Here is a 12,662-nt window from a genome sequence, read left to right on the forward strand (position 1 = left end):
GTTGACGAAAAAGTGTAAAGTTTGTTACCTTTAGTGTTAAAATTTGTAATTTTGTGGTCGTCCTTGCTACACTCAGTAGATGGAACGTTTCTGGTCGTTACTTCATAATGCGAGTCTCTTGGTTTTGCAATTACTGACCATTGCCAAGCTTACCGTTAAAAGCAACATTCCTTAGTTCCTTTTTTCGTTCGACACTTTGGACAACACATCACTTCCTCGGCGTGCCAACAGCTCGCCGTGGCACTCTCCTGCACTTCTTACGTACAGTAGTTATTTCTATTTTTCATTTGTCCGCGGTTTCTCGCCGTTGTCCACCAACATCCCGGTCATTCCCTGTTTCATCGACAATCATAGTCCGATTTTCGCACGTGACCTTGGACATGACACATCACTTTCCGCAAAGACACACCTCGTTTTCTATACTTTTTACATCCAACATTTCATCTTGTCCTCGGCGTTAAATCTTTGCGTTGTCCACCAATATCCCGATAATCCTCTCTTCCTTCGACGACCATAATCCCATTCGCTCCTTCCAACATCTTCACTTCTTCCACCTGATCCGCGGTAACCAATAGCAACCAGATCTTAGGCGCGGCTGGCAGGATGTGATGTGGAACTTCTTGGCGGTGCGAGATGGATTATCTGACCGCTGGGAACGGTCGCACCAACACTAGGTGAGGTGACATCGCCTTGGTTTGATCTGGTTAGGGGTAAATTAAGCTGGTTTAGTACCGGCAAAATTAAGCGAATCTCCGACTGTTCTCAGAATGTTCATAACATAAACGAAAAGAATAAAACACGCCCCCGATTGTCGTCTGCAACATATTGTTTTACGGGTCATGAAGAATGTATACTCTCTAGGATTGTCTAATAACGTCTTACTTGTCCCTGCGTTCTGGTTGTGCCTTTGTCCTCAAAAGACCCCTTTGGGACAATGGAGCTTATGATTTTAAAACACGACGGGATGTCTTCCGTGCACTCACACAGCAATGACGAGGATGATTTGTTACATCTTTCGAAAGCAACAATTGTAAGACATATTTGTTTATGAACGCGAAGTCTACATTTTCACAGCCCAGGAAATGTCGTTTGAAGGGTCCACCAGATGGTCTTTATCTCTTTATTTTGATATTCCGCAAAGTTGCGAAGTGATTTATTGGCAATTTTTTGTTAAAATGCTAGGCGGCGCTACTAACGAAGCGAGGCTTCGCTCCCTGCGTCAGGGTTATACAACCCTGATGTCAACATAGTTTTACGGCAAATTACAAGTTTAAACTATGCAGGTGTTTGCCGAAGTCGTCCTAACCAGAAGGCACGGTAGCTTAACTTTAAATATTAAACATTTCTAAGTCTTCTTTAATGCACATGCCTAGTGTAAAAGGTACGCACGAAACTCTCGTTTACGCATATCAGGTTGAAACCAGACGTTATTTTCTTTCAACACGTTCACAAAAGACTACACAAAGCTTAAGTTGTCCTGTCAAAAGTATTTTAGATATAACATAGCGAGTAAGGCCAAGTTCCCCTCCCTTAAAGACCTATTAAAATTGCGCTAAAGCACATTTTGTCAATTTAACAACGATTTAGCTTCCGTATAATGAACTGCACACATTTTGTGAAGCGTGGTTTACTGAGAGGTCAGGCGTTTTTGAAAGGGGTACGGAACCGTGTGACAACTCTCCTTGTTGGCGTCCATCTGTGCGAAAAATTCTCTAACCATTTAGCAGCGCTCTCAAAACGTCACTTTGACAATGGTACACAATGCAGTGCATTTCTCTGTGCATTACCGTGTACATTTTCTAACAGATAATGGTCTGGGTTGTGCCTGTATTAATAAAGCATTTGATATGAAATTCTGATTGCTTTCATACGACTCCTACCTTGTTATTGCTGTGTACATTGGTCTAGAAAATGATGCCGCAGAGTATAGGTGCAGTTCGGGTCTGGAGTTTTACATCTGGGTTTAGGATGACCCAGTCTCTATTAGTCGATAGGTTAACCTCTCACCTATGTAGGTCGCAGGCCTCGGTGTGCTCCTGTGAGTATCATAGAGCAAAGAGTCTTGCTAACTGGTTGTCAAGCCTGTGAGAATGCAGCAATATACGTCTGTGAGCGCAGGCCTTTACAACCAGGAGAAGCACCTATTCAGTACTGTCTAATCCATCAGAAAATTACTTGAACCTTTCTTCCGCTGTGGTCAGTTTAGCATCGCTTAATCAGGGACAACTTGAAAGACTATATGACAAGATCCCTACCGGACTCGTGACTCTGTAGGGGCAAAAGATCGGACAAGAAACCGTCCATTAATCACAGCTATTTGATCAAAAGGTGTAAGAACAAGATCGGGGCAAGATATCGGAATCGGCTTGTCATTTAAAGGGCACGGACTGTGAAATTGGGCTTTATGACCATTTGTAGTATCGAGACTAAGATCTAAATTGCTCTTTGAGAATTACCCGTTTTTTTACCATTTACATGCCCAACACGCCGATGAAGGACCTCGGTTAAAGTCGCACTAGGTCGAAAGTGTTATCATATACGGGGCCATCAGCGAGAAGCCGTCACAGTCATTGACAATGACATGAATGATGACAGTCAATTTTTATGACGAAAGAAAATCAGTTTGATCAGTTCTCCAAAACTTGAATGATTGCTTGGCGAGCTATTTCAGCTTTACTTAGCTTTCCTCATAAACCGTGTGATATGGCCACGAAATGGTAGACAGTCTGTTTCTCAGATATTTGTCCTTGGCATATAGCTATGTCAGACAATATTTCATCAAAAATGTCCCTCGGCCCTTCCCTAATCGATAATCCCTTGGTACTTCAGGAGCAGTTCGGTGCCAAGAGTCAACCACATCTAGGTCTTCTCCAAGGTGGCATTCCCATGGGTGTTTCGCTAGGCCTCTTGAACAGCGCTTCCTGAGAAATTGCTTGGCGAACTGAAAGGTTCAACTTGGGATAAGTTGGGCCTGACTTTTCGAATGAATTATTTCGAGGCAATGAATGTAACGTAACGATAAAATAAGGACGTTTTATTAAAGGACTGTAAGGTTGATCTAGACAGGAAGTTACTGATAGTTCTGACCCTCATAAGCCATGTAAGCCTTGGAAGTCTTGCAAGAATTTTATCGTGAGAGTTCTTAACCTCTCTCTGGCTTTGTCTGGTCTTTGTGGAAACTCCACTTGTTGTAATAATTTGGCATTCTAAAGGATTCTATATGGGGTCAAGAGCTTCCTCGTCCATCAAGTGAACTACCCCGGATTTCGTGCTCCTTTTCTCCGTTGTCAAAATTCTTTGCTTATAAGAACTTAGTAGTAGAGTAGGCCTTCACTGGTACTCGTATGGTTGACTTGAGCGAGGGGAACACTTCTTCGTCATCACTTTCACTCTGGTTCTCAGGCTAGTATTCCTTTAAAACCACACTGTTACGTACACACCAGTGCATTATAAGTCTGTAGATATGTTGTGAAATGGTGTGCACATTCGTAAGTAACTCCGTTTCTTGTTTAGTACAGGAGAACTAATTGAGCACGCTATGCATAAGTTTTCTAGTCAATAAGCCAATTCATATACAGTAGAATGAATTTGTTAGCATTAAACCTGATGAGGTAAGCTTGCGTCAAGGTTAGCAACCTTGCAATGAACTTGAGGGCAGCCGAGGGGAAACCACACTGCAGACATCCACCGCAATACCTCAGGGAAACCGAGATTATATTTGTATTTCGGTTTGGCCCCGAGCTTGGCTGAAGGCGGAGAGAAATGTAGGGCAAAAGCCAACTTCATAACTGCTCGTCAGACATGTCAGACAGAGATGCGGCTAATACTCCAAGGGAAGTCATGTACCTTAGATTATTGGTTTTGTTATTCGAGTTAGAGCGATGCTTGTAATGCTTGCAATCCATGCACTAGACATACATGTTTGCCTGAGATATGTTAGTACAAATAGGGTATTACTATATTGGATTACACGTTGCCAACAGTTTCACAATCTCTTTGGTCGACGATTCACAGAACAACTGAAAGATAATCTTGTTGTTGATTTCACGGTTATATCCGAGCAATGTCAGAAGAAGGTGCAGCTTACGTGTCATGGACAACAGTCAATACATATACAAACGGAAGTACTTCCCTTCCAGTATCGCCCATATTGGATTCCATGATGGCCGCTGTTGCCTCAGAGTGTTGAAAGTAAGACATTGTACACGTCGATTTTATTGGCGCTGACTCCGACATTCCCCTTCATGGAACTTCAGCTATTTTCTTCCCTCTGTAGGTGGAGCTAGTGTTGCCCCAGCTCTTCACTTTCGCCTGTCGGTCGATACCTGGTCAGGCAGAGCTAATCTGCCTTAACATCCGTAGATACCTGGGTGAAAGCTGCCAAAATAAAACATTTCCACTTCATCAGCTTGAAGAGATGCGTCGATCAGGCCAGAATGAGTTAAGGTTATGTTTCAGATCAAAGTTTTCTTCAACTTCTTCTGATTTTGCTATAATGTGCCAATCATCCGTCATATGTATCGACGATGGCATTTCAAGAAACCCCTTGTCGACATTCAGAAACCCAGATTTCAGGATCTGAGATTGGTTAAGACTACCAAAGTACTACTTACGACTAACAATTGTCTTGAGCAACCGGTCCAAGATGTTTCTCTTCATCCCCCCCTAAGCAGACCTCAGGATCGTTTCTAAACTTGACTCACACTCACAACTTTGATTTCGGTGTTAAGGAATGACACAATAACCTGCTAAGGGAGGATGCTCCTCTTTGGCTCCTAATCTTACCATCGATTAGGTTTCACTCTAAAATGATATTTTTCTTGGCCTGGTGTAGCAGTACATGGGGAATAACTAGTTTTCGCATGATTAGGCCTTCGGTGGTTGTTTGTGTGTTGTGTGTTACGTCAACAAATCATTAATGGGTTGGTGCTATATACATTTGTACATTGATTAGGGCCGAGATAGAAAACATACAGAAGATCTTAAAGATACTCTGGTTTCACTGATGTACGTCTGCTTCAGTAGTTACGAGGAAATCGACACATATGCCAGGTCGAAACTTGACGTCAGAACCATCAATCAACCTGGTGTATATTCAAATTGAACATGTTGAATGGCCTCGAACGACCGGTGCCTTACTTGAATATTCCGAAACGGACTTAGATCTGTGAAACAAGATTATATTCCTCCACTAAAAAATTGCCGTTCATATGTTGCAAAGCACTTTCTTCCTGAAACTGACATGACTAGGTCATCTTGTACACGAATCGGTCAGTGTTCTTACACAGATTGCTGGAAACATTGAGGGGGGGGGGGGGGGCAATGGATTCGTCAGTGATATTTTGAGAAGATAATCATTGTCATTTTTGCACACCTTGTGCAGTGGAATTGGTTTTCCAAATATAGACGCTCAAGTGCGCGTTAGGGGAGCTTGTTCCAACCACACAAAACGTAAACGTCTATACCTCTTTCTGTAGAAGAGGTAGTGCATGGTTGCTTAAGTTATGATGAAACTGCTATCACTCTCATTCACAATGTTTACCGTTAATAGAAGGAAATGGCGATGTCATGGATTCGTGTTGATTTCACCTCCACCTTCTTAGCCATGTGATATTTAGGGCCGATCATAAAAGTAAAACCCCACAAACTGTCATCAAGATCTCAGCTCTCTATCTTAAAAATAGAAGAAAATGGCTTGGCCAGTACGGGGGTCGAACCCGCGACATTCGCGTTATTAGCACGACGCTCTAACCAACTGAGCTAACCGGCCAGTTATATCTGTAATCGGTATTTTGTACACCTAGTGTTTGTATTGGTGCCAGCAATTTGCATGGTGACACGGACTCCTGGCATTGAAATTAAGTGACCAAATGATCTTGTCGAAAAGATCCATGCCGCCTCCTGAAATCCCTGCAACCCAAACTCGATACTGTATACTGGCAAGAACTTATTGGAATCCGATGCTTCTCCCAATGCCAATACAACTTGTCGGTAAATACGCGCTTTCTTCTCTTTGTTGACCGATACTTCGGCTTAGAAACGTCTTTGAGTTTCGTCAATATCTGACTGTGATATCGTTACAATATCCCTGAGATATATTGAACAAATGACTTTGACTTTCGGTTGTTGTATTTTCAATCTTTGCTAGATATAATCTGCGCTAGTCGGGATTAGTATACAACTGTACTCAGTTGCCGGTTGGCACGGTTAAATCAGCTGGTCAGAGTCATTGTCGTGGGCCTCGAGTCGCGGGCTCAAACTCTGTACAGGTCACAAGTTTTATCAACGGTTTTCAGACTGTTACACAACACCGCAGTAAAATACCTTCTCCGCAATGACTGGTTGCAGGTGCTGCGGCACACAGAACCCATTCCTGTCAATTGCGAAGCTCAAACAGGAAAGTGGAAGAAGGGCTTCTACGTCCTCTGTAGATTTGAAAACGTAATGGCCTTCTGCAATAGTTAAACATGTTCTTCCTATCTGTAGTAATATCGGTGAGACGATATTGACAGAAGAGCAAGGGTTAATCCTATCTGTCAATTAGTGTATGGATTATCGTCGTATTTCTCTCTCTTCGCTCTGTCACCATCGGAAAAATATCGATCGACATTTTATAGATAATCCGTGATCAATCTATCGACGAGGCAGGTACCGGGCTCGGCATCGATCCCACGTTTAGATCAAATCGCATCCGGGACCTTCTCTCCACGATTTTGTCTGCATACTTTTCATAATTTTCATCGGGATAACATTGAAGCAACTAATCACGTGCTGCCCACTCTTCCGGGCCTATATCAAATAATGACAGGCAGCATGCTTCACAAAACGACATCAAAACGAATCAAACACTTGAAGTCAATGTTTTATATACAGCCAGTCATTTATTCTCCGACCTTTTTCAGTAATTTAAAAATCTAATCGTACACAATAACTGAAATCTTCTAAAGTCCAGTTCACGTTAAGATTGTGGCGTTCCCTGTACATTTTCGTATTGAAATTGACCTAAATGTACAGCGTTTTCCAGCAACCTACGGTGAACTGATACCGGGGACACCAGACATGCCAGATAGTACATTACAGAGTGGAAAGTCTGCAACTTTACAAATAAGATATTACCAATCACGTGATCTGTTTGGATATGTATTGGCGGCTGGGTCACCGAAACTACAAAGTCGGCCACTCTAATCCAGCCACGGATACAAGTCACAAATGTATTTACCGCGAATGCCTTTCCCGTTCAGGGAGATGTAAAACTCATGTTTTCGTGAAATTCTGGATCAAGACTATTTGTCGAAGGCAAAAAACGTTCAGGTTGCATCAGTCATCTTGTGATGTCGTTGACATTTTTCGCGGATTCGCGCGAGACGCTTCTTCATCGCAATGGAAACCTGATTAAAGATCCTCTTCTCCGAATCAATTCCTTATTGCTCTAGAATTGAGATTTAGTATGTAAGAGCCACCGTTACGAATCGTTCATCAAAACGAAAACTAAGAGAAAATTATTGCTGTTGTGGTCATCAGGACAAGGCTGAAGAGTAAAGTTCCAGATCTCACCACCAGAATTGTTATCAGGAAGCCTCCTGGCGGTCAGATTGAGAACTCTGCAAACGATTAGTGCTATAAAGGTCCGCAAAAAATGGCGTACGAGACACAGTCTCTTCAGCCAAATTCTATTTCCAGAAACCATTTACTAGACCAATACAATTCCCTAGAAATATATTAATTAAATACGCTATTTCCACCATTAAGTTAATTGCCATGAAATTATTCTCAATAAGTCATCAAAATTGCAATTATTTAGCGAGGTCAATTCATATACTGTGTACACACAATTATCGTCATGCATTCTCGATGGCGCCTTCAGTTCATATTAAAGCCAAATGAATTTCTCTTTCAAAACTAAATGGATGCTTCTCTGCCAAACCAGTTTGACCGGGATAGTTCCTCTGAAAAACATCATACCAAATGTTTGCTACCCACACGAGCTACAGCCAATCATATATAACGCACGCGGTCACGTGATAATTTCCCACCAATCGAATCATCGCATCATTGCTGCAGGGACACGGAAGACTTACGGCAAAGGTATCGATCTCTCGCGAGACGGGATTGGTATAAAGTTCTGTCAAACTCTGATTTAAACCAACACATCCCGCGCAGTATTCATCTGATGGCATTTCAACCAAGCATTTGTTGCTGAGAAAATACTGTCACCCAATACAATTAATAGGCGTCACCAAATTCCTACTACCAAGTTGACGCAAAGTGTTGCAAAGAAATCGTCACGAAGACACTAAATCTGATCCATCATTCCAGCATCTCATTGTCACGTGATCGTTAACACCTCACCTAGCGGCACGAGTGTTAACAATCTGTTGACATGGGAAATCCTACCGACATGATCGATGATGGATGTTTGTTCTCACGAAATCTACCTGTGTGCGGTAATTTGCCAGGCTGAGTGTTCAGCTGTCATTCGCGTGTCGTGGTTGTTTGAAGAAGATCTACGCTGGTTTTTCCTCTTTATTGTTGGGTGATGGGATAGACGTGACTGCAATGTCACTGTAATAGAGGGCGATTGCCTTCGAATTTAACAGAGTTATTTCTCTCCTCCTCTGAGTACAATACGAACCAGTCAACGAATCATCATTACAAGTAGCAGAGCCAACAGCGCCAATGTTGTTATAATACCGATATTCGAATCGACGAACTTTTGCTCACGAGGCCATAGTTTTACCATTGTGGTCACATACAGGCGTAGTACTAAGATACAATGTAGAGTAGCCAACAGTCCCTGCACCACACAGTTTAAAGGGCTTGTGTCCTAACAACAACAATTTAGATAATTCGATTTCTGATTGATTTATAGCAGAAGCATTTACTGCAAACAAAATCAAATATCTTATTGATATATTTGATACAAAGAACTCGTCTGATTTTTGTCGCTGTGTAAATTACATAAACACATCCAGAATTATCGAATATCAGCTACAGGGCGTGAAACATATCAGTAACATACCCACAGAACTCTACAACAATGCTTATCTCAGCCTCATCATTGTTGTAACCCAACACCGGGACGCATCAAAGTAAAGAGTCTATTTTTGTAGATATCTATACTTGGTGGAGTAAATTACGCAAGATTTGCCTTAATTTGGCGACCATGGCTACAGGCGTAGATTTCAAGGGTAGATTATGTGAAGTCGATTCCACCTAGACTTGCCAAAGGTCGCAGTGCATCGTTGTACGTAATACTACCTAAATATACATCGAGAATCAACAGACTTAGCCTAGGATTGCTTTTGTAGTTGGGATAGACTGATCTGGGCAGCAGGCTCCTTTGTGACACGGACAAACGTCGGGGTCCAGGAAAAGAGAGGGTTTTCCTGGTCTTTGACAGAAGGTCCACGGGGCAGCTCCGGTGATGATCTAATGAGACATGATGATTGCCCTCTGTGAGGCAGGTTCAGACATTGGCTCCTGGTCAGTGATGTCAGTCGAAGATGTATCCATTTGATGACATGTTTAGAGATATGTTCTTTGAATGGTGTTTAGTTTAGAGGGACTAGTTATTGCCTGATGTCCAATGAAAAGACCATGACAGAGCGGTAGCTAATGTTTTCGAGGGGGGCAAAGCGTCTCTTTTGACCATAATGTGTCAAAAATCTGCATGAAAACACGTGTTTCTGTTACTCTTTTGAGGCTTTTGGCAAGTTAGCATGTGAGTGTTGCAGAAAAAGCACTTTTAGCAAGTAACTTTGCATGACTTGCGAGGTGAATCCGAGTGACAGGAACGGACAATTGAAACCAGGGTAGGCCATTGAGTGGCTTCGCCCTTTAAAACCAGCAGTGACCTCCGAGAAAGTGAAGTGTCAGTTCTTCTTTTGATTGTTCGTACCCAATTACCTTTAACATTTTCTAATAAACGTCAGTACGCTAAATTTTATGTTAACTGTTGGCCAGTAGCTAACATTGTGAAAGTCAAAGTTCACTTGAATAGATAGGCACTGCTGTGCAAATTTGACTTTTGCTACAATACATGTAAACACCACCGTGTTGTTACATGTAACACGAACATGGAAATAGGTCGCTAATAACCCGTTATTTCCGTGTTGTGCAGCGATTTGGCGAAACTCTGTCAAAGATGGCGCCCCATATGTCAATATTGTTGTTTGCCTAGAAAACGCCGTGAGCGCTGTCTGCGATTAATGCACTCAATGCAATATTGTGTACATTGTTGTGTACATTCGCGTATGCTTTGAGACTGTGTGTGAATTAAACACTGTGGCGCATGTCAGTCGGGGCCAACACGAAAAAGCTGAGTCCTAAAAGTTGTGTACAATGTCATAATGACCTATGCCTCATTTACTAGCCGAGCGACCAAACATAAAGCCCCTGCCAACCCATGAAAGGACCAAGGTCCCTACAGGCCCGCTGGCAATCTTAACCAAACACACAATACAATTTTCCGGTGATCGGCTTTAACAAAGCCTCCTGTCAAAAATTGTATGGGTCGAAATCCGCGTATGCCAAAATTGGGCCTGAGATCGGCTGTGACAAATTGTGGCCCATTACTTCAAAAGGTAGTTACATGCTTGAGTTTAGCTCTATCAGAAGGTGCGAATATACCCTAGTTTATCCAAAGTATTTTTTCCAAACTTTTGTACGAGAGCATTACTGAAGTATTTTACTTAGAGTAATTCTCTTTGGTATTGTAAGCATGTGTTAGATCGGGTTTTACCATTGGAATATAGCACATTTATTAAGTGGTGGGGTTGTATCGCTGTGTGATCTTTGATCAGGGAGAGATTGGGGTTAAAATGGCAAGAAAAACAATTTGTGACAGGACTATATTGTTGTTAGTCATCTCCTGAAGTTGGCCAAATTATGCTGTGAGACTGGTCTTGTGCAGATAAGATTTCAAGTTGGAAATACATTCCCAATCTCCATACACATCTCTTTATGAAATAGAGCTTCTCAAGATTGCTAATCCAGAGGTGGCATTTGGAACACTGTAGACCTCAACAAACGCAAGGAACAGACTCCGCTTCAGTTAGCTATGACGCTCAGCACATACAGAGCATTATGACAATAAAACAGACAAAAAAATATTTTTTGAATTGCACAAGCGACTTGCGCCCAAGGTTAGATGAAAAAGAAATTTCAATTTTTTGAGGTTTTTTGAAGACTTTAATTTCTGAACAAATCATTATGATTCTAAACAGAGCGGATTAAATTTAGCGGAATCTTTTCTTGCGCGTATAAAATGAGGAAGAAGGCACGGCCCGGACACCAGAGGGAATATTCAGCATAATTTTCCAAACTACCGAAATTTGATATGTGTTGCTCTCTCAATGCATTGGGCTATTAGTTTTCACGCGTATCAAAAGGCCAGAATGTGGACGATTGAGGCGAAATGAAGCGAACTGGCCTGGCACAAATGGCGATGTATTTTGTTAAGGGTCGTGGTTAATAGTGTAGGCAGCCCGTGCACAATCACGTAGAAACCTCTGTGGAACTTCTGTGGTTCCTACAACCGCTATGTTCAATGCAAACGCTGTGCATTTGACGAAATGGGTTGAAATTTCTGTAAACACAGTTTCCCAGACTCCTAAACGAAAGAGCTCTCTAGTGTTGGAGGTAGAATATCTCTCAGAAAGCATCATGGCCGACATAGTCACAAATCGGCGAAATCTCAGGTTGCCTTTGACAGATGATTATCAATGTTCGTTAGTTGCAATTTGATGAGATTTCCGCAACAACCAGTCTTTCAGATCTGCAGTACACTTAGCATTTGAAAGTCATTCATAGCGAGGTAAAGAATCTTGCTTATGTTTCAAGATGGCCTCTAACCCTCCCACCAGAATCCCCAATTTGAAAAAAATCTAACTGTGAATCAGAGTAACAACGTCATAAATATGATTGTGAAATAGGCCTACCTTGTATATAGTCACTTTCATCTTACTTATCCGCTGCCTTTATTTTTGTATTTTTGTATTTTTTATTTTATGATAACTCTACTTCACAATAACACCCCTTTACATACTGATTCGATGTGCATCGGACCACGGACATGACGAAATTATACAATATAAGCCAGTGCTTAAATCTCACTTTTACTGACATTAAGATAAAGTCCCGTTACTGACATTAAGATTAAGTCCCATTACTGACATTACTGACATTTGAAGTCATTACTGACATTACGATTAAGTGAGACGTTACTGACACTGAAAATCACGTTACGTAAGATTTAATTGGATATTGACACAGTTTGTGGGTTCTGACATCTCACTTACACCACATCTAAGCTGCTGGGATGATGTCTGGGTAAGAACAGCCAGCAGGTTTCTATGTTTACGTGTAAGCTTTCATATTTCAGTGATAGGGGGCGCTGCACAATACCGTCGCAGCTGCCCTCTTCAATGGTGGTGAGGACCATGCAGCCGCCGGTAACCATAGAAATCTATGGTAGTGCAAATTCTTCCGAGATTTTCCTCGTGATCTGGTAAAATTGGTGGCTCTGTTAGCTTTTGATGTCATGACTGACTTACTGTTACCTCAGAAGAAATGAGATCTCTGGTCGTGATGCCTCTCTCCAACCTGAGGTTTTCTATTGGATGTTAGGGTAGGAGGGCCCATCCAGACAGCACCCCAGGCAG

The 12,662-nt window shown here is 42.0% G+C and overlaps 1 non-coding gene across 1 annotated transcript; it reads right to left on the minus strand.

Moving 5' to 3' along the window:
* Nucleotides 1-5,696: 5,696 nt before the first annotated feature.
* On the minus strand, nucleotides 5,697-5,770 carry Trnai-aau (transfer RNA isoleucine (anticodon AAU)). Its single transcript has one exon. It is a non-coding gene; the product is annotated as a tRNA-Ile (tRNA).
* Nucleotides 5,771-12,662: the final 6,892 nt, after the last annotated feature.

The sequence above is a fragment of the Lineus longissimus genome, chromosome 15 (genome assembly GCF_910592395.1).
Source record: "Lineus longissimus chromosome 15, tnLinLong1.2, whole genome shotgun sequence".
In the NCBI taxonomy this organism is placed as follows: Eukaryota; Metazoa; Nemertea; class Pilidiophora; order Heteronemertea; family Lineidae; genus Lineus; species Lineus longissimus.